Raw genomic sequence first — 24,060 nt, 5'->3', positions numbered from 1 at the left:
ACTGTCTTTATGGAATGTGAAAAAATTTTAGCTTTTGACCAACATTGTATCAATAAGTGTGTGCATTTGATATCTTTGTTATTGTAATTATGAAAAATTTTATCAAATCATTATTGGCCACTGCCCAAAACAATTTGTAAAATTTTTTGTGGGGAGCATGGGGGCTATGTAAGTGGGCTGTTGAGGTTTTTATATTGGTAACGCCTTACTGGCTGTGCTGTGTGCAATCTGTGGCTAGTTTGCATTGTTGTCTGCCATTGTAGTGTTGGGCAGCGGCAGCTGGATGTGAACAGCGCGTAGCGTTGCGCAGTTGGAGGTGAGCCACCAGCAGTGGTGGATGTGGAGAGAGAAATGGCGGAGTTTTGATATTTGCAAAAATGAATATTATGAACTCCTATATATATTACGACTTTTGATGATATTAAGGTAAATACATTTGAGAGGCACCCACATGCCTTGCTCATACTGTGGCATCAAGCAGTCAGGCCTGCAAGATGAGTGGTCTGCCAAGCGAGTGGATTCATTCTTAATTTATCGAGTAACATGAACTCTCGTACTCACAATTTAAGTTACAAGTTATCCTCCTATATGATTATTACGCAACGGAAACAAGCGTCTGACTATCAATAATTTACAGAACTCTGACTGTACACTACGCACTGACAATATCACATTTTCTTTTTTGTCTTTTATTTAACGGCTTTTGTCAACACGTGACCACCGCACACATTATAAATTCGGGACATTATGACAACATACAATTCGAAGTAAAAGTCCACCAATCTTTTTCTTTTCACTATCTTATTTATTCCGATAAATTCTCTAACCTAAACACACAAATTCTACAACCTACAACAATAACACATAAGAAATTCCGCCCTGTGGGCATGGCTTTACAATGGTGAATCTCTATATTATGGTCTCGTAATTACTTTTAACGCTACGGTGCACTTTCTGGATAGGATGGTGGATCTTTTATTATACCTCACACTTCGACTCTCACAATCATCATCACTAAACTTTCCTCCAGACCGAGCGATACAGAAGGAACAAGCATAACCCACTAATCTTTTGAAACTACCTTGCTACTCTCCCATGCAAACCACACATACCCAAATTACATGACATACATCACACTGCAATAAGAAATATAAAACACTAAATAGTCACAACACTATCACTTTCAGCTTTCCCACTTCAATTAATATTTATCCCAGTTTCACACGACACTGCCCCACTTTGCAATTCTACTTTCCTACTGTGAACTCTGGAGATATATGCACGTCTTCCTGTGCAATGCAAGCCAAGTGGCGTTGCTGGATAGACGGCCGACTCACCTTGATTCTCTCTCAGAGTTTAAATCTAGCGTCACACGGAATCATATCACGCAAAGTAATATTAAGAACGTATTCATCACACACGCGAGTCCTCAACTGATACCATGGACGAGTACTTCTCTTTATCTTTTGTCTCATACACAGTTTGAGACTCACACAGTACTCACCACGTGGAAGTACTCGTCTCTAATTTCAAGTCCTGCACACGCCATTTCTTAAATATTTCAACTTATGGTACACAAGCTATTTCTTAAATATTTCAACTTATTGTACACACGCTAGTAATTCAGCTTAACTTAAGCACATGGAAGTATTTCAACTTAATGCTACACGTGGTTTCATTGTGACCGTTGGTCACTTCAGAAGATTCCTACAATCCCTTTAATATTACCTGCCTGACATTTAATTCTCCCCACAAAAGTTCCTGAAATAGAGAAATTAATATTTCAAACTACTCTTAAATATTCCACATGCATACCATGTCTCAACTCTTTCGTCATTACGGAGCACAACTAAAAACAGGTCTTAACAGCACAAGATCCAGCGGCAGAGTGGCGAAACATGGCCGTTCTCTAGGTCCTCTCGCACCTGTGTTGAGGTGGGGGAAGCACCTTGCTATCGTATTGGTCAGCCACATTTCAGACGCTCAAAGTTCTGGTAAATTTCATCTCTTTGGTCCCACCAAAGGTGGCCAAAGGATCGACTCAAAGATGATCATATATTCACATTCACTATCTGCGGTTAGCAGACGACCATACATTCATTCATTTCACAGATCTCACCAAACTGGATGTAGGGATTTACTTTGTGGGAGTGCACATGTGATCAATTAAATAAATAAATTGTCATTCTTTCCCACAATGGTATCCGGCTTCGCTGTATTAATTGAAATTGAGTTATTTTACCAAAAAAATGTGTTGTTCTGACAAAAATAATGAAGTGTGTTGTACCTATTTTCAATGTCGGGCGGTACTGTACCCTTTCACATTGTTTGTTCTCTATTAAAATCTTTCATTTCCTGACTATGCCTATCAGTAGTTAGTGCCTTCCGTAGTTTGAATCTTTTATTTAGCTGGCAGTACTGGCGCTCGCTGTATTGCAGTAGTTCGAGTAACGAAGATTTTTGTGAAGTAAGTGATTTGTGAAACGTATAGCTTAATATTAGACAGGGCCATTCTTTTGTAGGGATTATTGAAAGTCAGATTGCGTTGCGCTAAAAAATATTGTGTGTCAGTTAAAGCACAGTCTTGTACAATTTTTCAAAAGGGGACGTTTCAATGTGACTTGAGTTTCGCTCTACGATAACTACAAAAATGGTTCAAATGGCTCTGAGCGCTATGGGACTTAACATCTGGGGTCACCAGTCCCATAGAACTTAGAACTACTTAAACATAACTAACCTAAGGGTATCACACACATCCATGCCCGAGGCAGGATTCGAACCTGCGACTGTAGCGGTAGCGCGGTTCCAGACTGTAGCACCTAGAACCGCTCGGCCACCCTGGCCGGCACGAAAGCTACAGCTCGGTAGTTTTCGAACAGTATTTAGATGACGTAGTAAGTTGTAGGAATACCGGAAATATTGGCAGCATTGGTATGGAAAGAAACGTAACTGGATTTGTGAGGGAAAAACTGCGAGCCAAATACTTATTTGATCTTCGTTTGTTCGTTTATTTTGCACACAACTAGAACTGCACATCGTTCAGTGTTAGTCCATTGTGTATTTTAGGTCCTCACAAAATATAAATTGTATTTTATAAGTAATAAAACTTAGTTAATCGTGTAACTTCTGCTCATTTATGTAACCAAAGCAGTTACTTTTGTTGTAAGTACAGTTTACATGCACAAATAGAAAAGAATCTGTATAGCAGTTTTGTCATTTTGTATTCAGTAGAACGTTCATCATGATCAAAAGTACCGTAAGAGTTTGCTGTCATTATTGATAACTTACATGATTGATAATCTTATATGACCAACACAACTAGGAAAACTACGATAATCTATGGTAGCAAACAGCAGTTTTATTATAGCTCTGTATGTGACATATACGATAGCATCTTCTGGTTACACTGACTCAGAAGTTTCAGTTATTTACTCTGCCTAGGAACCGAAAGTGAGTGTATGGATGTGGTAGCCTAATGTCTAATGATATTGCATATGGTGTACATATATATTGCTGTATAAGAAAAAAGAATGCAGTGCTATGTAAGAATTTGTGTGTGCAGCTAAGGTGAAATGTCGAAAATGTTAAAGGACTTTATTTAAAGAAACAGCCAGCAAGGTATAAAATTGGAATGTACGGATCCTATTGTTAGAAATACTGACTAAGGAAATTAAATTTGTTATTGTGCTCTCAAATGCTGTAGTGCCTACTTATTACTTAAAGTATTTCTATACTATCCATCTCCTATTAATGGCAACAGAAATCACGATGCTTTTATAGTTTTCATACAGCTACCAGGGACCGGCTGCATGTCGGGAAACGTCATAGTGAAGGCAGAAGGCGCATTGCTATTTACCTTGTTTGTGGTTTAAATCACAATTCTTTTAATGTGTGGTGTAGTATAGCAAAGAAAATTTCCAGCTCTGTCTGGTCCCTTAGGTTTCCCTGTTCGTAGTTGCTATGTCTCATATCCAGTCGTGATCGAACATGACCACGACACAAACAAATTAGGTGGCAATGCGAACTCTGTTCTGAATCTTGAGAACGCTATGCCTTCTGCAAACGATTTCAGGTGAAATATAGAGTAACTTACAGTACTTACGTTTTTTGAAAAGTCTTTGCTCTTCCCGCCAGGAAGTGGTGCAAAACTCACAACAGATTTCTGAATATTCACAAGAGAATAATAATTTGATCAAAATATATTTTAAAAAAGCACCACAAGCTCTGTATGTGACGTATACGATAGCATCTTCTGGTTACACTGACTTAGAAGTTTCAGTTATTTACTCTGCCAAGGAACCAAAAGTGAGTGTACGGATGTGGTAGCCTAATGTCTAATGATATTGCATATGGTGTACATATATTGCTGTATAAGAAAAAAGAATCGGAAAAAAAGCGAGAAGCTGCCTTGCCTGGTGGGACGAGAGCATGGAGATAAAAAACGAATGGAATTGTCATTACGTCACAAACTCGAAACCGCCATCCGCCATCTTATGTAGCCTAAAACATTAGGTTCAGCGCGTTTATACCACGATGATTCACCACGTATATACGTCCCCGTGACGTCAATCTGACGTGCCCATGCGTCGTTTCGACCGTTGGGAATAACTATCGACTTTCGTAGTCATATCACAAGTAGCATCTGGTGCTTTGATTGTGTGCAGATGTTGTTAATTCATGAAAAATGCGTCGTTCACGGGTGTAATAATCGACTATATCGTAATGTTGTTTAATAAAACCACATTTTAACCGCAAATCCTACGGCATTGGAGTCACACTGAATCAATGGTCTTGTGTCCACACAACACATGTCTATGTGACCACACAGATTGTTGTTGCAGTCTTTCATGCCCTAAATTCCTCCCATCGATTATTATCCATTGTTCACATATCCTCTCTCTTTAAAAAGGATTATGGCTAGAACAGCTGTAGACAGCGATCATGTGTATGAGAGTTTTATGTGTATGAATGAACGCGTGTGGGCACGCAGGTGTGTGTGTGTGTGTGTGTGTGTGTGTGTGTGTGTGTGTGTGCGCGCGCGCGCGCGCGCGCGCTTTGCTTCCTGGCCGAAGAAGGGTCTGGCTGAAAACTTATATGAACACTCTTTTCGTTGTGCCTGCCTGCTGCTCGGCGTGTGAGTAGCAGCAGTCTAACTGCTTCATAGAATAGTTACTTCCTCGTGACGTTTATTGTAAGGAATCCACCTCACTTCAACAGGAATAATGTTGTACATAATTACAGTAACGGAAGAAAAACATGACATTATGCCACGTTAAGGTTGTGTGTAGCACAAACAGGGGTTCACAATACTGCAACCAAATGTTTTGATCCCTTACCCTGTGATATAAAATGCCTCACAGAGAGCAAAGTAAGATTTAAACTAAATCGCAAACTTTTCTCGCCGGCCGGGGTGGCCGAGCGGTTCTAGGCGCTACAGACTGGATCCGCGCGACCGCTACGGTCGCAGGTTCGAATCCGGCCTCGGGCATGGATGTGTGTGATGTCCTTAGGTTAGTTAGGTTTAAGTAGTTCCAAGTTCTAGGGGACTGATGACCTCAAAAGACGATCTATTACTGTAAAGTGTTAACGGCGATGACTTGGATTTACTAACTTACATTTGTCTGTCTCTAATTAAAAAATAAACTAATATATGATCAGCATGGAGGCATACAAAGAAATTGATGTTATTGTAAAATGACTCGTTCCACATCATTAAAATTTATCCTGCAAATGATGTGTGGATGATGAAACTAACTAACTATTGGTATATCACAAAGCATGGTATAAACTTCTGTACTCTGAAAACCTCAAAATGAATTTCAAAGTTGAAACGAAGAAGATGATCAAAGAGCCCTGCATTCCAATTGTAATATGTTGGGTTATTCCTGAAAAACTGACAGAGTTAATGGCGAGAAATATTCCGGGAAAAGAAGTAAACTGGCTACTATTGGAAAGGTAGGCCTAAATGTTACATGGGCTACGCTATCAATACTAAAAAAATCACTTACATACATGTTAAAGCAAAATGTCCCTTTTATGGGGTCTATGTGTTTGAGACCGTTCCCTTAACCATATTTATAGTATTGCACAATACTGGAACATGTTTAAAAATTATGCGTGGAGGTACGCCTCTATGCAGTTTTTGTTTGACATTTCAGCAGTCGTTCAGTTTCCAGAATGAGATTTTCATCTGCAGCGGAGTGTGCGCTGATATGAAACTTCCTGGCAGATTAAAACTATGTGCCGGACCGAGACTCGAACTCCGGACCTTTGCCTTTCGCGGGCAAGTGCTCTACCAACTGAGCTACCCAAGCACGACTGACGGCCCGTCCTCACAGCTTTCCCGAGTTTGAGTCTCGGTCCGGCATACATTTTTAATCTACCAGGACGTTACAGTCGTTCAAATCGTTGATATCACAAGATACGACAGTGTGCCTTGCGTCTTCCCGCAATGTACACGTTTATGGGCTAGCAAAGTACACGTAGGTAAATTTTTTGCAAAACTGAGCATTGAAAATGTTGTACATACGAGTTAAAAGCTGAAAATTTAACGAACAAAAAGCAGTACCGGTAAGAAAACAAGCATTGGTTTCGGAATTCCAACTTGATTTGCTATCGATAAAAATAAAGTAGAGGTAGAATTAAATGAATTACGAAATCATGCTTTTCACATCACTTCCTTCTCTTCTTGGTTATTCGAAATGTATCAACAAAAAAACAAGTTACTTTAATGAGGTCAAATGTGTCCCATTACAGGAGAAAATACGCATTTTAGAACAGAATAACGTTCGAAATTGCCTTCCTGATACTATGTTATTCATGTAAGCCTGTAATTTTTAGTATTTAAAACAGTTGTTGTGTACACACGACAAAATAATGAATAAGAATCGATCGTAATTAGTAGTCTGCTAGTGTTTTGGGCTATTTAAGATGGCGGCACTCTGGCTTCGAAACAACGTACTGTGTAAGTCTATTATGGAGGTAAAAAAAAAGAAGAGAGTCGTCAGTGTGCCTTCTCCCTTCTTTTTTTCTTACTTCCATGGACGAGAGATGCTTATGTAACGTTTCTATAGGAAACATTAGCGACAGCCCCGGACATTTGCACAAGCCTCGCCCATTTACCCCCCCTCCACAGCTACTCCCTGCCACACACGTAACGTTAGCGACAGCCCCGGACGGTGCACAAGTCCCGCCCAATCACCCCCCTGCACATCAATCCATAACCTAAGCTCGGCCAATGGTGTGCCGCATGTTCCAACGTCAAAGTTGTTCGTATCACAGATATGCCTATCATAACAAGGGAGAAAATCAGTAGTTAGTACGAAATACAGTTTTTCCGGTACCATTGTGAAAAGAATTAGAAATATGTTCATTGAATATGCGAGTTGAAAAACCATTAATAAGAAAGAAAAATAAAAATGGTATGCACACTGACTTTTTTATTTTATGAGCTTTCATCTGCACCGTATCAAAAAATCTGATATTTGTTAACTGCAGTGAGCGCAAATTTCCGTCACCTCGCATAGTGTAAGAAATTCTGTTGGGAAATATTAATTGGCAGTATCGCCAAGGATGCTGTCCATTATCTCGATTTTCTAAAGTCAATGCTCTGCATAAACAAGGCAAAGTCGATGTCTTGGTTTGTTTCTGATTACCTCATTAAGACTAAAGAATATAAGAGTGGGATAATGTAGAAATGCTTAGTGCAAGCAGTCAGATATTTATACAGTGACATTCTTAATTAATATTTGCCTGTGTAATGGGTGAATTTTTGTTCCATTTTGTTCCATTTTGTGAATTTTTACTTGTGGACTCTTATGACTGCTTGCTTACAGCAGACACGAAATTACTTTGAGTTCTTCTTCAGTGTTTGAGAGCTTTAGAGCTGCCTGTTGTTAAACATATGTACATATTTTCGCCAGTGTCATTCCAACACAAGAAACGACGAACAAAAAGACGACAGCGACGAGGACTACCAAAGATCATATTGATGTGCTCTTGGTTGCTGTGGCGGGGGTAAATGGGCGGGCCTTGTGCAAATGTCCGGGGCTGTCGCTAACCTAAGGACATCACACACATCCATGCCCGAGGCAGGATTCGAACCTGCGACCGTAGCGGTCGCGCGGTTCCAAACTGAAGCGCCTAGAACCGCTCGGCCAATCCGGCCGGCCATGATGGATGGGCTTACTTAAATAACAGTCCCATAACTGTTGATTGCCAAACAGGCCAGTCATGCACGCTGAACAGTATGGTTTGTGTAACATGCAACTCAAACCATAGTCGTGGGATTGTGATTCATCTGTTATTTGCAGCCGACGCAATTTATGTTACGACGCTTTCAGCGCCATCTGTTGGTAAAATTTCCGTTAATTTTTTTCCCATGACATTTCCCCCTGCGTCAGTAATATGTTGTTCAATTTTGACGTCATTTTGAGCAGTGGTTCTCTTTCTACAACGTTTTGGAACTAGAACTTCAGTTATGGGCACCCTGTAGCTTCTAGTACTCTTTCAAATTATGAGATTCTCAGTTAAATGTTCAATAACTTTCCGGCGATACGTAGCGCAATTATTCATAGCAATAAGCGCCGGCAGCCGAAGCCAGAATGCGTTTAACTACCCAGACTACAGACTGCTAACTCTGATGTGAAGTGTTCCATACAGTCAGCCTAATACCTTTTCTCTGATCCTGTTTTCACAAAATTAAACAGACCATCCATTCACTTTTCCAAATAAAAGAATCTGTTATGACAACTCTCACCAATATTCTAGTGCAGTTTGCGATGCTTGGAGTCTGCCTGACATTTTTCATAGGTAATGCTGCAGCCAATATCCAATTCGAAAATCGCGATTTTCTGTCATTCCGACAGAAAGCATTATGCACCCAAAATGCTCCTGGAGAGCAACACAGATCGCTGAACTGGAGGAAACTCCGAGGGGGTTAAAACTGTTGTACAGTAGTGGCATAGGGACAACGATGACTGCACACTCCTTTGATAGGTGACAGTATCATTCTTTAACTGATACAGCTTTTATCACAGGTAGGCTATGGTGTTATAGGACTTTGTCAGTAGGTGTAGCAGAGAAGGGTTGCATGTGAATATTACAGTTAGTCATGTAAATGAACGGACCGATGAAGCATTTATTGACGCAGACCAAAGTGTACAGTTTAAAAGTATCAATACTTTCTTATATGAAGTGTTGTCTGCTGTTAATACATGCAATGTCAGGGCTTTTAGTACCCCACATGCCACACATCCTGTAGCCTCCAGGCCTCCAGTCTGACAATAACAGATTCCTTATCCACGGCTGACTCATACATGCCCTGTGAAAAGTACTATCGCAGCTAAGACGTGTGAAGGCAGACCTTCACCATTGCTGCGGAAGGCATTCAGCATCCTTCGGTGGCGCTTCTGCAGTTTTGGAATGTGGGCACCTTAGCACTATGTTATGTCCTAGCTATTAATAGATTCAGCATCAGAGTTTTTAAGAACGTCGGTCACGAGATCAGTGTGCCTGCCACCATTGGAGCAGGGCCTGCTGCGACCAGCTAATGGTAATCGCTGCACCCCGCATCTTTTACTAACACAGATTATTGTATACGAAACGCTCCCTTGGTTTAAGGGCAGCATTTTTGATTACTAATCAAACGTCGCCGGTCCTGGGTTCTAAACGCGCCCCGCGCTTACCTATTGATTAATACTCAGTACCGGTGACGGCCGAAGACTTCCGGCATAAGAAGTCACCTTTATTCTACCAACGGCCTTGTCAAAGAGGCCGAAGGAGGTTCAGGGCACTCTCTTGTGCTTGGGGTAGAAAACTGCCCCTAAAGGTGGAAGAATCAAATCAGCAATGATCAACGCCATGAGGATGCTGAAGACAATGGAAACCACTGCACTAGACACATAATGTGCATCCACAGGACATGTGGCCTGTAATTGAAAAAAAAAGTCATGATCATCTCTCCACTGGAAAAACATTCCGGAGTAGTCCCCCATTCGGATCTCTGGGAGGGGACTGCCAACGGGGAAGTGACCATGAGAAAAAGATTGAATAAGCAACGGAAGGGTAGCATTCTACGAGTCCTGGCATGGAATGTCAGAAACCTGAACGTGGTAGGGAAGCAAGAAATTCTGAAAAGGGAAATGCAAAGGCTCAGTCTAGATATAGTAGAGGTCAGTGAAGTGAAGTGGAAGGAAGACCAGGATTTCTGGTCAGATGAGTGTTGGGTAATATCAACAGCAGCAGAAAATGGTACTCGTATAACGGGAGTAGTATTCGTTATGAATAGGAACGTAGGGCAGAGAGCGTGTTATTGTGAACAGTTCAGTTATAGGGTTGTTCTTATCGGAATAGAGAGCAAACGAACACCGATAACGATGGTTCAAATATACCAGATGGAGAGATACAGAAAGTATATGAGGATATTGAAAGCGTAATACAGTGCATAAGGGGAGATGAAAATCTGATAATCATGGGTGATTGGAATGCGGTTGTAAGGGAACAAATAGAAAAAAGGTAACAGGAGAATATGGGCTTGAGACCACTATTTGAGTTCTGTAATAATACTCTATTCAAGAATGACAAGAGGAGTACATATATTTGGAAAAGGCCGGGTGATACAGGAAGATTTCAGTTAGATTACATCATGGTCAGACAGAGATTCCGAAATCAGATGCTAGTTGTAAGGTGTACCCAGGAGCAGATACTGAGTCAGATCACAATGTAGTTGTGATGAAGAGTAGGGTGAAGTTTAAGAGATCAATATGCAAAGAAATGGGATACGATAGTACTAAGGAATGATGAGATACGTTCGAAGTTCTCTAATGCTATAGATACAGCAATAAAGAATAGCTCAGTAGGCAGTAGAGTTGAAGGTGAATGGACCTTTCAAAAAGGGAAGTAACAGAAGTTGCAAGGAGAATCTTAGGTACAAAGAAGGTAACTGCAAAGAAACCATGGGTTACATACGCAATACTTCAGCTGATTGTCGAAAGACGGAACAACAAAAATGTTCAGGAAAATTCAGGAATACTGAAATACAAGTCGGTGAGGAATGAAATAAATAGGAAATGCAGGGAAGCTAAGGTGAAACAGCTGCATGAAAATGTGAAGAAATCGAAAAAGAAATGATTGTCGGAAGGACAGAATCAGCATATAGGAAAGTCAAAACAAACTTCGGTAAAATTAAAATCAAGGGTGGTAACATTAAGAGTGGAACGGGAATTTCGCTGTTAAATGCAGCAGAGAGAACGGATTGATCGAAAGAGTACATCGAAGGCCACTATGAGGGGGAAGATCTGTCTGATGTGATAGAAGAAGAAACAGGAGTCGATTTAGAAGAGATACGGAATTCAGTATTAGAATTAGAATTTAAGAGAGTTTTGGAGGACCTAAGATCAAATAAGAAGAAGATATAGATAACATTCCATCAGAATTTCTTAAACCATTTGGGGAAGTGGCAACAAACCGACTATTCAAGTTGGTGTGTAGAATGTATGAGTCTGGCGACATAACATCTCACTTTCGATAAAGTATTATCCAAACAACCCCGAAGACTGAAAGAGCTGACAAGTGCGAGAATTATCGCACAGTCAGCTTAACAGCTCACGCATCGAAGTTGCTGACAAGATAATATACGGAAGAATGGAAAAGAAAGCTGAGGGTGTGTTGAGTGACAATCAGTTTGGCGTTAGGAAATGTAAAGGCACCCGAGAGGCAATTCTGGTAATGGAAGCAAGATTAAAGGAAAATAAAGACACGTTCATAGGATTTATCGACCTGGAAAAGGCGTTCGACATTGTAAAATGGTGCAAGATGTTCGAAATTCTGAGAAAAATAGGGGCAAGCGGAAGGGACAGACGGATAATATACGACATGTACAAGAGCCAAGAGGGAATGATAAGACGGGACGAGCAAGAATGAAGTGCTCAAATTCAAAAGTGTGTAAGAGAGGGATGTAGTCTTTCGCTCCTTCTGTTTAATCTGTACATCGAAGACGCAATGATGGAAATAAAGGAAAGGTTCAAGAGTGGAATTAAAAGTGAGTGTGAAAGGACATCAATGATACAATTCGCTGATGACATGGCTGTCCTGAGTGAAAGTGAAGAAGAATTACGTGATCTGCTGAATGGAATGAACTGTCGAATGAGTACCGAATATGGATTGAGAGTAAGTCGAAAAAAAAAGAAAGTAATGAGAAGTAACAGAAATGACAGCAGCGAGAAACTGAACATCAGGATTGATGGTCACGAAGTAGATGAAATTAAGCAGTTCTGCTATGTAGGCAGCAAAATAACCAATGATGGACGGAGAAAGGAGGACATCAAGAACAGACCAGCGCTGGCAAAAAGAGTATTCCTGGTCAAGAGAAGTCTAATAGTATCAAACGTAGAGGTTAACTTGGGGAAGAAATTTCCGAGAATGTACGTTTGGAGGACAGCGTTGTATGGTAGTGAAACATGGACTATGGGAATGCCGGAACATTAGAGAATCTAAGCATTTGAGATGTGGCGCTACAGACGAATGTTGAAAATTTGGTGGACTGGTGACGTAAGGAATGAGGAAATTTTGCCAGTATCGGAGAGGAAAAGAATATGTGAGACAGTCTGACAGGGATAACGGACAGGATGATAGGACACCTGTTAATACCTCAGGGAATAACTTCCAGGGTACTAGATGGAGCTGTAAAGGGCAAACATTTTAGAGAGAGACAGAGAGTGGAATACATCCAGCAACTAACTGAGGTTATAGATTGGAAGTGCTATTCTGAGATGGAGATTTTGGCATAGGTGAGGGATTCGTGGCGGGCCGCATCAAACCAGTTAAAGACTGATGACTAAAAAAAAATGCTTTGGTGTAATAGAAATTTGTCAGTACTCGTAGAAAGAGATGTAGAATTTATTAACAGTGCGCACTTTCATGGGGAATAGTGGGCATGCAAAGTCTGTTCTTGTAACTGCGAACAGTTTTCATGATCATAATCGATGAACAGGGTGTAGGACTTTCACGTTACTTCCATCATGTTACAACTGTGACCTTAGAAAAGCGACAGTGTTGACTGAGCAGCAATTGTTTTAGGTTAGATGGAAATTGACACAGACGGCTAGGAAACCATCGTCTGCAATCGTGTGATCAAAATCACGAACAGCACATCTCACTGTAATGGTTCCACTATCTTAAGCAAGACATACAGATCTACTCTTGCAAGGCCTATCCATTAAGTATTTATGTTTACCTTCCTTGTGGTTCTGCATTATCACTACTTCTGTTCATTGTCATAATGGACACCGTGACATCTGACCTGCACCGGCCATTACCATAGACCCTACTTTATGCTGACGATGTGATGCTGGCAGCAGAAAACAAGCTTGTTCTGCAGAGCCTAACTCAAGAATGGAGTTACCGGTAGGCGCAAAACGGTTTGCGCCTTAATTTGAAGAATACCGAGTACATGACATCAGACAGACATGAAATGGGAACCATCACGATTAGTGGTGAAGATCTGACTCGAGTGAGTAGGTTTAAGTACCTTGGTTCCACGATCACCGTTGACAGCCGACTCACCAAAGACGTCAACACCAGAACTCAGGCAGCCTGGATGAAGTGGGGAACAACAACCGGATTCACTCGCGACCGCAGGATGAAAGATAATTTAAAATCAAAAATCTATCGTACTGTCATCCGACCAGTTGTGGGTGTTGGCCGATTACAGTTGAGACAGAACGCCACCTAAGTGTAATGGAAACGAAGATGCTAAGGTGGACAGCTGGCCTGACTAAGTTAGATCACGTTTCTAATGACAGCATTAGGAAACAGTTTGGTATTGCACCACTCCAGGACAAGATGCGTGAGAGTCGTATTCAATGGCTTGGGCATGTTTTACGGGCCGGTGATGACTCTATTACCAAGGCGGGTTACACACTTGAAGTCGTCGGCAGTAGACCCTTTGGGCTGATACGATTCATAAAGACCTTAAATGCGTGAACATCCATCATAGATGCAGCCCGTGACAGAGGGAAATGGAGACAACGGACCCATGTAGCGGACCCCGTAGGCACGCGGGACAAACGCTGAATGTAAAGAAGAAGAAGCTGTTGATATTGATCTCCATGGATTACCTGTGTTCATGGTGTTCAACTGTAGAAGAGAGTACCATAAAAAAGGTACATCACCAAGTGCTCATTATAAGCATAAAGGTAGCGGTCTTTGACTTCACAAAGTACAGCTCTTATTGGAAAATGCTACTCATTTTAGGATGGATTCTACGTTTCTTGACAAATTAGAGAAGTTGCAATGTCATTAACAGTGACTTAACAGGAATCGTCATGTCGAATCGAGAGATAAAACTTTGATCTTATGTATGTGATGTGCACTCATACATACACTGCAACAAAAAAAAAGGAAAAATGTTAGTACATGTGGAAAGACATCGATTTTGATCCGATGATGGCATATATCACCTAGGGATAGTAGATGTACTGATTATGGTTTCAACGTCGTCCACCAGCGGATGGCGTATTTGCATAGCTACCAGAGCGTCAGCTGTGTCTACCCTTTAACATCGAATGCTCACAGCCAGAAGGCTCAGCGTGGTGCAGATTTCTGAAGCAAGAAGGAAACCATGCCAAGGAGACGCACTCGTGCTTGCTACTGCCAACTGAGCATGTTTGAAAGCGGTCAAACTGAGGCCTCCCCAGTTGTGGGGTGGTCCTGTCGGAGAAATGCTACATGAGTTGGTCGTGCTGCGTCAGTTGTACAACGATGCCTGCATCAGTGGTCACGTGAATATTTGCTCACCCGTGGACGAGGTCCTGGACATCTAAGTAGCATAGACGCTCGCCCGGATCACCGTGTTGTAAGGGCGGCAGCGGCAGAACGTACAGCTACTACAGCACAGATAAGAGAGCTTGTAAGCCCAGACATGTCAACACAAACTGTTGCAAAACGGCTATTAGCAGTGAGACTAAGAGCACGCACGTCTCTAGCCCATCTTCCCTCAGGCCACAGCATCGACATGCACAACTCGATTGGTGCCGTCAGAGGATCATTTTGAATGGCGCTCCGTGGTCTTTAGCGATGAAAGGAGATGCTGGCTGCACGCAAGTGGTGGTCGCTTGTGCGTACCACGCAGATATGATGAGCTCCCTCTCGCAGAGGCAGACTGCATTCGTCCAAAACACACTGGTCCCACCCCAGGCCTTATGGTCTGGGATGCGACAAGCTACAACTTTCGTTCAGGATGGTGTTCCTGAAGGGGACGATAACCAGCGCTCGGTTAAGTATAGAATGTTGTTAGACCCGTTTTTTTGCCGTTATTGCAGGAGAAAAGTGATGCGTTGTTCCAGCAGGATAATGCTCGCCCACCCACTGCCCGAAACTCAACGTGTTCTGCAAGACGTGCAGCAACTTCCGTGGGCGAGTACGATCTCCAGACTTTTCTCCAACTGAGCATGTGTAGCATATGGTGGGTCGAGAAACGACTCATGGAACTCTTCAGCCAACAACTCTTACACAGCTACGTGAACATGTCGAGCAGGCATGGCATAACGTATCCCTGGACAGTATTAGCCATCTATATGATCGAATAGATGCCAGAGTCAGCGCCTGCACTGATACCCATGGAGGCTACGCCACATACTAATATAGGTGTTGCAGCCTGGGTCGATATCTGGTACCTCAGAACCGCTTGCACTATTGATACGAGGTGCATTCAAGTTCTAAGGCCTCCGATTTTTTTTCTCCGGACTGGAAAGAGATAGGAGCATGTCATTGTTTTAAAATGAGGCCGCGTTCATTGCCAATACATCCCAGAGATGGCAGCACTGTACGGCAGATGGAATTTTACCGCCAGCGGCGAGAATGAGAACTGTTTTAAATACTTAAAATGGCGACGTTTTCCTTAAGTGAACAGCGTGCAATCATTCGTTTTCTGAATTTGCGTGGTGTGAAACCAATTGAAATTCATCAACAGTTGAAGGAGACATGTGGTGATGGAGTTATGGATGTGTCAAAAGTGCGTTCGTGGGTGCGACAGTTTAATGAGGGCAGAACATCGTGTGACAACAAACCGAAACAACCTCGGGCTCGCACAAGCCGGTCTGACGACATGATCGAGAAAGTGGAGAGAATTGTTTTGGGGGATCGCCGAATGACTGTTGAACAGATCGCCTCCAGAGTTGGCATTTCTGTGGGTTCTGTGCACACAATCCTGCATGACGACCTGAAAATGCGAAAAGCGTCATCCAGGTTGGTGCCACGAATGCTGACGGACGACCACATGGCTGCCTGTGTGGTATGTTGCCGAGCAATGTTAACGCGCAACGACAGCGTGAATGGGACTTTCTTTTCGTCGGTTGTGACAATGGATGAGACGTGGATGCCATTTTTCAATCCAGAAACAAAGCGCCAGTCAGCTCAATGGAAGCACACAGATTCACCGCCACCAAAAAAATTTCGGGTAACCGCCAGTGCTGAAAAAATGATGGTGTCCATGTTCTGGGACAGTGAGGGCGTATTCCTTACCCATTGCGTTCCAAAGGGCACTACGGTAACAGGTGCATCCTACGAAAATGTTTTGAAGAACGAATTCCTTCCTGCACTGCAACAAAAACGTCCGGGAAGGGCTGCGCGTGTGCTGTTTCACCAAGACAACGCACCCGCACATCGAGCTAACGTTACGCAACAGTTTCTTCGTGATAACAACTTTGAAGTGATTCCTCATGCTCCCTACTCACCTGACCTGGCTCCTAGTGACTTTTGGCTTTTTCCAACAATAAAAGACACTCTCCGTGGCCGCACATTCACCAGCCGTGCTGCTATCACCTCAGCGATTTTCCAGTGGTCAAAACAGACTTCTAAAGAAGCCTTCGCCGCTGCCATGGAATCATGACGTCAGCGTTGTGCAAAATGTGTACGTCTGCAGGGCGATTACGTCGAGAAGTAACGCCAGTTTCATCGATTTCGGGTGAGTAGTTAATTAGAAAAAAAATCGGAGGCCTTAGAACTTGAATGCACCTCGTATGTAAATGTAATCGTTTCACGTACTCCATATGCTCTGTTGCAACAATAAATCTGGAGTCATTTGGAAAGCTCTAAAAGGGTGTGCCAATTTTTTCTGGTAATGTATGTGTCTGCGATGTACACTCACCAAAAACGCACACTGAAATCATGTAGAAGCCCAGCCCCGTCGGTCGATTACAATCATGAAAAACATTTGCTGTTACAGGAATAGACTTTTGTATACCCATTATTCACCATGAAAGTGAGCACTACCAATAAATGCTGCTGCTGACACGTTTTATCGCGCCAAATCATACCTACAGCAACAACCTATGTTAGTTAGAGATATGTAAAGCCGTGGCCACACTGCCTCTAAAATAGTGACAGCAGCGGTAAGCACATTCACTGCATCATCGAAGTTACTGAAAGCTCTGATAATGCGTCTATTAATAGCTAAGATATCAGAGAGTTATTGGACGTCCACATTCGAAACAGTGAGAATGTGTAATCTAGAAGTGTCATCAAAGATAGCTGAGTGTCTTCCAGAGGAGTTGTGAAAGTCTACGCTCACGCAGCTGGCCTACAAAGATGCTGTTCATGGAGCACATACGTATGAAACGGCTGAGCGCAGAGTTCTCGGCTAAAGAATGTGTTGTTGCCAGACTGGAGGCTACAGTTTGGATGGTCTGTGGCGGGACTGGACTTGTGAATAACTCTGACATTGCATTTATTACTAAGGGACGACATTCCAAATGGGAAAGTGTTGATACTCTTCAAGCGCGCACTTTGATCGCTGTCAGCAAATGCTACGACACTCGCTTCACTTGTGCTACTAACTATACTGACCACCTAAAACTCTCCTCGAATAGAGTCATTGTGGAATTTATATCACACCAAAGCCAATTTATGGCGAAAATATGTGTTAGTTACAGAGTAATACTGTCATTTACCAAAACCGTGTGGCCATTGTGGTCTCTATATAGGAGTTTGATTCCCTTATAGTTTCCTCGAGTCTGATGGTCTGTGTAGCTCTCCAAGAAACACATTTCACTAACGACCATTCGACAACACTTTGATGACGTAGTACGTTCTGTCGGAATTATGAAAAATCATGACTGGCAAACTGTACACTGACTGTAACTGTAACTACAAAAACTGTTAACCAGACTCCAACAACGATCGCAATATGAGTGAAAGTTGCCGTAATAGATTCATTTATTTGGGAAGGTGAGTAGATGATATGTTTGATTTTGTAGAGAAAATCTATGATACTGCTTGTACGGAATACTTCATATCTAAGTGTATCAGTAACAGTCTGCAGAAACTTTGTGACTCTGTAGAAATAGCGCCACTTTCCGCCATTCCTAATGAAACGACTAATAGTGGTGCCCCAGCATTGGCGTGGTGGTGTGTATTCCTACAAAAAGCTGTGCTGTTTACATCGAAAGAAAATTATTAAAATAACCCGAATGCTTCCTGTCTGTGTCTCTAGCTAGAAAGTTGGATATTCGTGCATTCTGGTTTTGGCTTGGGGTTTCATATTGCTGGAAATAGCATCACCTTCCAATAGTCACAGACAGCTTTCGGGCATTTCAATGCTTCAGATATTCTGACGATTGAAAATAACTTCATATCAGTTAATATCAGTATCGTACAGACTTCCATGAAGAGGTTGGTGCATAATCTCACAAAGTGTTGGTGGGCATGAGCTGTTATATTGTTCTAAAGTTCGAGTATGATTAAATTACTACGAATGAGTCTGTGTAAGAATCTGCTAAGCCGTTTCCTGGGTTGAAATGTCCTACACGTCCTGACACACCGCAGATGGACATCACGACCATGATGCTCCAGCAGAAAGTGCTCTGCGGTCGGTTGCTGAAGCAGGCACTCGCAACAATATAGTCGGTGCCGTGCTGGAGTCATATGCCAATGCTGACTGTGGAGAGCTTTTTGTCGTAGTGCATGTAGTTTATTTGTTTAAATAAAGACTCAACTACTCCCATCGTAAACTGTAAACGTTTAAACAGTCCACCATATGAAATCTGGAAACCATGCAGACTGCACCATTAGGAATTCTATTTTTAGTATGTGTGACCTGGAAACTATGCAGGCTGCGCCTGTATCGCCAGGCTCTGCATCACGGATAATCTTCTTGGATTCTGATGTCACAGAGCTGTAGAAAACCCAGTGACCACATTGGAGTCTAAACTTAGACCACATGAAATCCAACAATCACACAGGCTGCACCCTTAGAATCTATTCTTAGCTCAAACGACCTGCCAGCTCGTGTTCTGACGTCATAGTGCTGAGAAAAACACAGAAGAACAATTGCTTATCTTGGATTTTATAATTACGACAATTGGGCATCATGGATTTCTGAATTTCCCGCTATTTTATACTCAGAGCAAGTGATGTGTAATGTCAGAGGGTTGAGTGAAACGCATTGGTACAATTTGCCTGGTTTGAATTTCATACCATTTCTTAATTTCCTTCCACTTTATACATAGCACAATTGGCCCTCGATGTTGTAGAGGTAGGGGAAAACTGATAAGGTTACACGACGACTTCATCGATGATGTCTTCGATAACATAATCGGAAACCTGCCAACAGTGCAGACAGCACCTGTATGCACTTCGCCCCACTACTTTCCATTGGGCTCAGGTCAGGACTGTGGGCATGCCAGTCTATTTCAAGGATGTTATTGTCCACAAACCATGACCTCATAAATGCCTTTTTATGGCATGATGCATCGTCATGGTGATACAGTCAATCATCGTGTCTGAAATGTCCCTCTACTGTATCCAGTATACAGTGCTGAAAAATGTGTTTATATCTGGCCACATTTAGTGCTTTACTAAGTGCAACGAGGGACCCACACGCTAAGCATGAAAAACACCCGCCATACCGTTACATCGTTTGCCCCTGCTTCGCTGTTGGCACTACACATTATTACAGGAAAGGTTCTCCAGGTATTCGCAAACCCAAACCCTCCCATCGGATTGCGACATGGTATACCTTGATTCAACGCTCCAAATCATTCATTTCCAATCTTGCAGTGTGCAGTTCCGTCGCTTCTTTCACCTTTTCAAGCTTCGCTGCCCGTGAAAAATGTGTGGTCTTGGTTCAGCTGTTGTTGTTCCTTCGTGTTTCCACTTCACAATCACATCATCAGCAGTCGACTTGGACAGATTTAGAAGGATGTCCCTGATTGGTCTGTCACTCATGTGGCACCCGATGACTAGTCCATGTACAGAGCAACTGAGCTCTCCTGACTGGCCCATTCTGCTATTACTGCTTCTTTACCAACACCGAAGGAGGTGGCGCAGTGGTTACCCCACTGGGCTCGCATTCAGGAGGACGGCTATTTAACTGCGCGTCGGGCTATCCTGATTTCACTAAATCAACTGACGCAAATGCCAGGATGGTTCCTTCCCTCATCCAAGCTTGTGCTCCGTCTCTGTCGACAGGGCGTTAAACAATAATCTTCCTTCCTTCTCTAGTAACAGCATAACACTCCCCGCGTCCTCTTGTAGTGGCGGTTCCACCTCTGGTGACCTCTAGCGGTCAAGCCCCCGTACGAGGCCAGTGCCTTAGGCACCACGCACTCTCATTCCGTCCTTTTTCATGTGCTACACGCAGAGAGCTCATTCGATGAAACTTCAGTTGCTCTCAGCGTAAAAGATGTTCAGATAACTTACCAGAATACAGCCAGAATACAGCCGAAAACGTCGTCGATAACCACCCACATTTCACCAGGTGCACATCCTGACAGCCCGCATCTCGTGGTCGTGCGGTAGCGTTCTCGCTTCCCACGCCCGGGTTCCCGGGTTCGATTCCCGGCGGGGTCAGGGATTTTCTCTGCCTCGTGATGGCTGGGTGTTGTGTGATGTCCTTAGGTTAGTTAGGTTTAAGTAGTTCTAAGTTCTAGGGGACTGATGACCATAGATGTTAAGTCCCATAGTGCTCAGAGCCATTTGAACCATTTTGAACATCCTGACATTTTCAAGGCACAAATATAACAAGCGACTGCTGTGCAAGGAAATTTAAAACCTCGGTATACAGAGGATATGCAGAAAGATAACACACACTCACACACACACAAACAAACCCACCCACCCACACACACACACACACACACACACACACACACACACACACACACACACACACTCACACACCATAAGCATTAACACCACTGTACAACCAAGGTAACCTACATCAGAAGCTATCGATAGTGATTTTAATAACCAATGGGTGAGGCAGCATTAACTCGATGTGGCTATTGTTTGACTGGGGACAGAGCAGGATTCCATGCAAAATTTAAACAAGAACGTAAACCTCCAATAAAAGCTTTTCAGCTTACAAGTCGTGTCACTTCAAATAAAACACTCAAGTTTTCGATAGCTGTCCCCGCCATCGTCATCAGGAGTGGAAACCACTGAATTCCGAGCCATCTAACGTCACTCGGTCCTGCAACAGCATGGACTGCTATGAACTACTCAACTTGCCTTCCCTGCATGCGTTATTCCTCTCGGGAAGGTTCCAGTTGCTACCATTGCATGTCTAGCAGAACACCATGTCAGCTCTGTCAGCGATTTCAGATCTTGCTGACGAAGTTGGGAACAGCCATCGAAAGCTCGAATGTTTTATTCGCAGTGATACGGCTTGCAAACCGATAAAATGTTATTGAAGCATGCCACCACAAAAGACGGTGTTAAAGCGAAACGCGTATCGAGGAGCAATAATAAAAGGAATATAATGACCAAGAGGATGGTGTATTATTGAGGAGCTGTTTAAGTTTCGATGTAAACAGCAGCGTACGAGCAGCGCGGGGTAGCCGATTGGTGCGAGGCGCCTTGCCACGGTTCGCGCTGCTTCCCCCGACGGGGATTCGAGTCCTCCCTTGGGCATTCATATGGGTGTTGTCCTTAGAGTAAGTTAGAGTTAGATTAAGTGGTGTGTAATCCTAGCGACCGATGAGCTCAGCAGTTTGATCCCATAGGAACTTACCAGAGACAGTACCAGAGAGCAGCGTACACGTGGGACAGTAATTTTCTAGTCGCGCTGTTGCTAGTCGCCGACCAAACTTGTAGGAATACACAGAATGTTTCAGGGAGACGGTTACTTGCTCCCGGATGGCAGGCGCACATGTGAAGGGGTTACATGTGCTTAGTGCATAATATGGTGATCCTGCCATGCGGTGGTCAGACGTGGTCACCGGAACCCTGATGAATTCTAATATCTGGCCTTTGTCACAGATGAATGCCACACAAATCTGGGGACTCCCAACAGGACCCCTTTCAAATTATGTCAGATGCTGCTAATACTGCCTCACAAGAGTACGTGGAATCTCCATGTCTTCCACAGTGATCTCTCAATATCTGACTTGTTCGCACCCCTTATACACTATCAGCCCTGGTAGGAATGCTAAACATGAACGCTCTTAATGCGCTATGATGGCCGTTCTACCTGTCACAGAAAATTCCAATTGTTATAATTTACATACCCGCCAATATTGCGTATGTGCATGAAGTTACATTGGCATCTGACAGTAGCTTCATGGCGATTTACCTGTTTTGTCAGGCAGATTCCGCTACCAGATACATAGAAATTAATGTTTACGACATAATATGCCGCAACACTCCTCTGGTGAAATAAATGAAGCCGGCCGCTGGTGGCCGAGCGGTTCTGGCGCTACAGTCTGGAACCGCGCGACCGCTACGGTCGCAGGTTCGAATCCTGCCTCGGGCATGGATGTGTGTGTTGTCCTTAGGTTAGTTAGGTTTAAGTAGTTCTAAGTTCTAGGGGACTTATGACCTCAGCAGTTGAGTCCCATAGTGCTCAGAGCCATTTGAAATAAACCAAAAGAAACAAATATCGTGATCTGTACTCCAGTCGGTGATTTTGTCTTCACGCATTGTGACAAAATTTCATGTCAGTTTTCAAGGATTACACAAGAAAATAATTTGATTAACATTTTTGAAATGTCGCAGATGGATTAATAACAACTATGTTCGCTCTATTCCATGATTTACACTAGATGCAGACAGCTAGGGTACACTGATTCCGTCCCAGGGGGTACGGAATGGCTGCAGGAAGGGCATCTGGCCACCCCTTGGAAGTAACATGCCAAATCCGATTGTAACAGTGCCGAACCTGCGCAATCGGTGTGACTAAGGGTAAAGCGATAGATAGAGATAGAAGAAAGCAGGTGATTGAAATTTCATGAGGAGAACCAGCAGCAACGAAGAACGCCTTTGTTTTAATGACTACCACCCAATTTCACGTGTCATATCTGCGGAACTCCCTCCCCTGCTTTGGAATAATACAAAATGAGCTGCTCTTCTTTGGACTTTTTCAATGTCTTCGGAAAAGGGCGAACAAGCGTAGTGTAGGCAGTCTCTTTGGTAAACCTATGGCATTTTCTAATTGTTCTGCGAATAAATAGCAGTTTTCGGTTCTCTTTCCACACAACATTATGTATGCAATCGTTTCAATTTCAGTTATTCGTAACTGTAATCAACAAGTAATTAGTTGAATTCACAGTCTTTTAGATTTTTCTGATTTATTGTGTAACCGAAATTTTGCGCATTCTTTTTAGTACTTATGTGAATGGCTTCACAGTTATCAATATGTAGAATCAGCTGCCACCGTTCGCACCATACGGATATCTTCTCTAAATCATTCTGGATTTGGTTTTAATCATCTGATGACTTTACAAGACGGTAAATAATACTATCGTATGCAAACAACCTACGAGAACGGCTCAGATTTGTCTCTCAAATTGTTTATATAGATCAGCAACAGCAGAGGGCCTATAACGCTTCTTAGGAGAGCACCAGATATTACTTCTGTTTTACTCGATGACTTTCCGTCAGTTACTCGTACTACGAACTGTGACCTTTCTAACAGGAAATCACAATTCCAGTCACAGCTCTGAGAATTTGACATCCCCTGTCGGTAGCACTCACTAGTTCACGAGAATAAATAACTAGTCGTGTTTCAAAAGAAAATATTTCCTGAATCCGTGTTGGCTATTTGTCAAAAATTTTCTTCTAAAC

General features: G+C 42.8%; 1 protein-coding gene across 2 annotated transcripts in view; it reads right to left on the bottom strand.

Moving 5' to 3' along the window:
- The window catches only part of LOC124711152 (UDP-glycosyltransferase UGT5-like), a 274,796-nt gene that overhangs the window by 150,804 nt on the left and 99,932 nt on the right, over positions 1-24,060 (bottom strand). The gene's annotated exons all lie outside the window — the stretch shown is intronic.

This window comes from Schistocerca piceifrons, chromosome 8 (assembly GCF_021461385.2).
Source record: "Schistocerca piceifrons isolate TAMUIC-IGC-003096 chromosome 8, iqSchPice1.1, whole genome shotgun sequence".
NCBI classification, from domain to species: domain Eukaryota; kingdom Metazoa; phylum Arthropoda; class Insecta; order Orthoptera; family Acrididae; genus Schistocerca; species Schistocerca piceifrons.
This window is presented reverse-complemented; position numbering and strand designations above follow the sequence as displayed.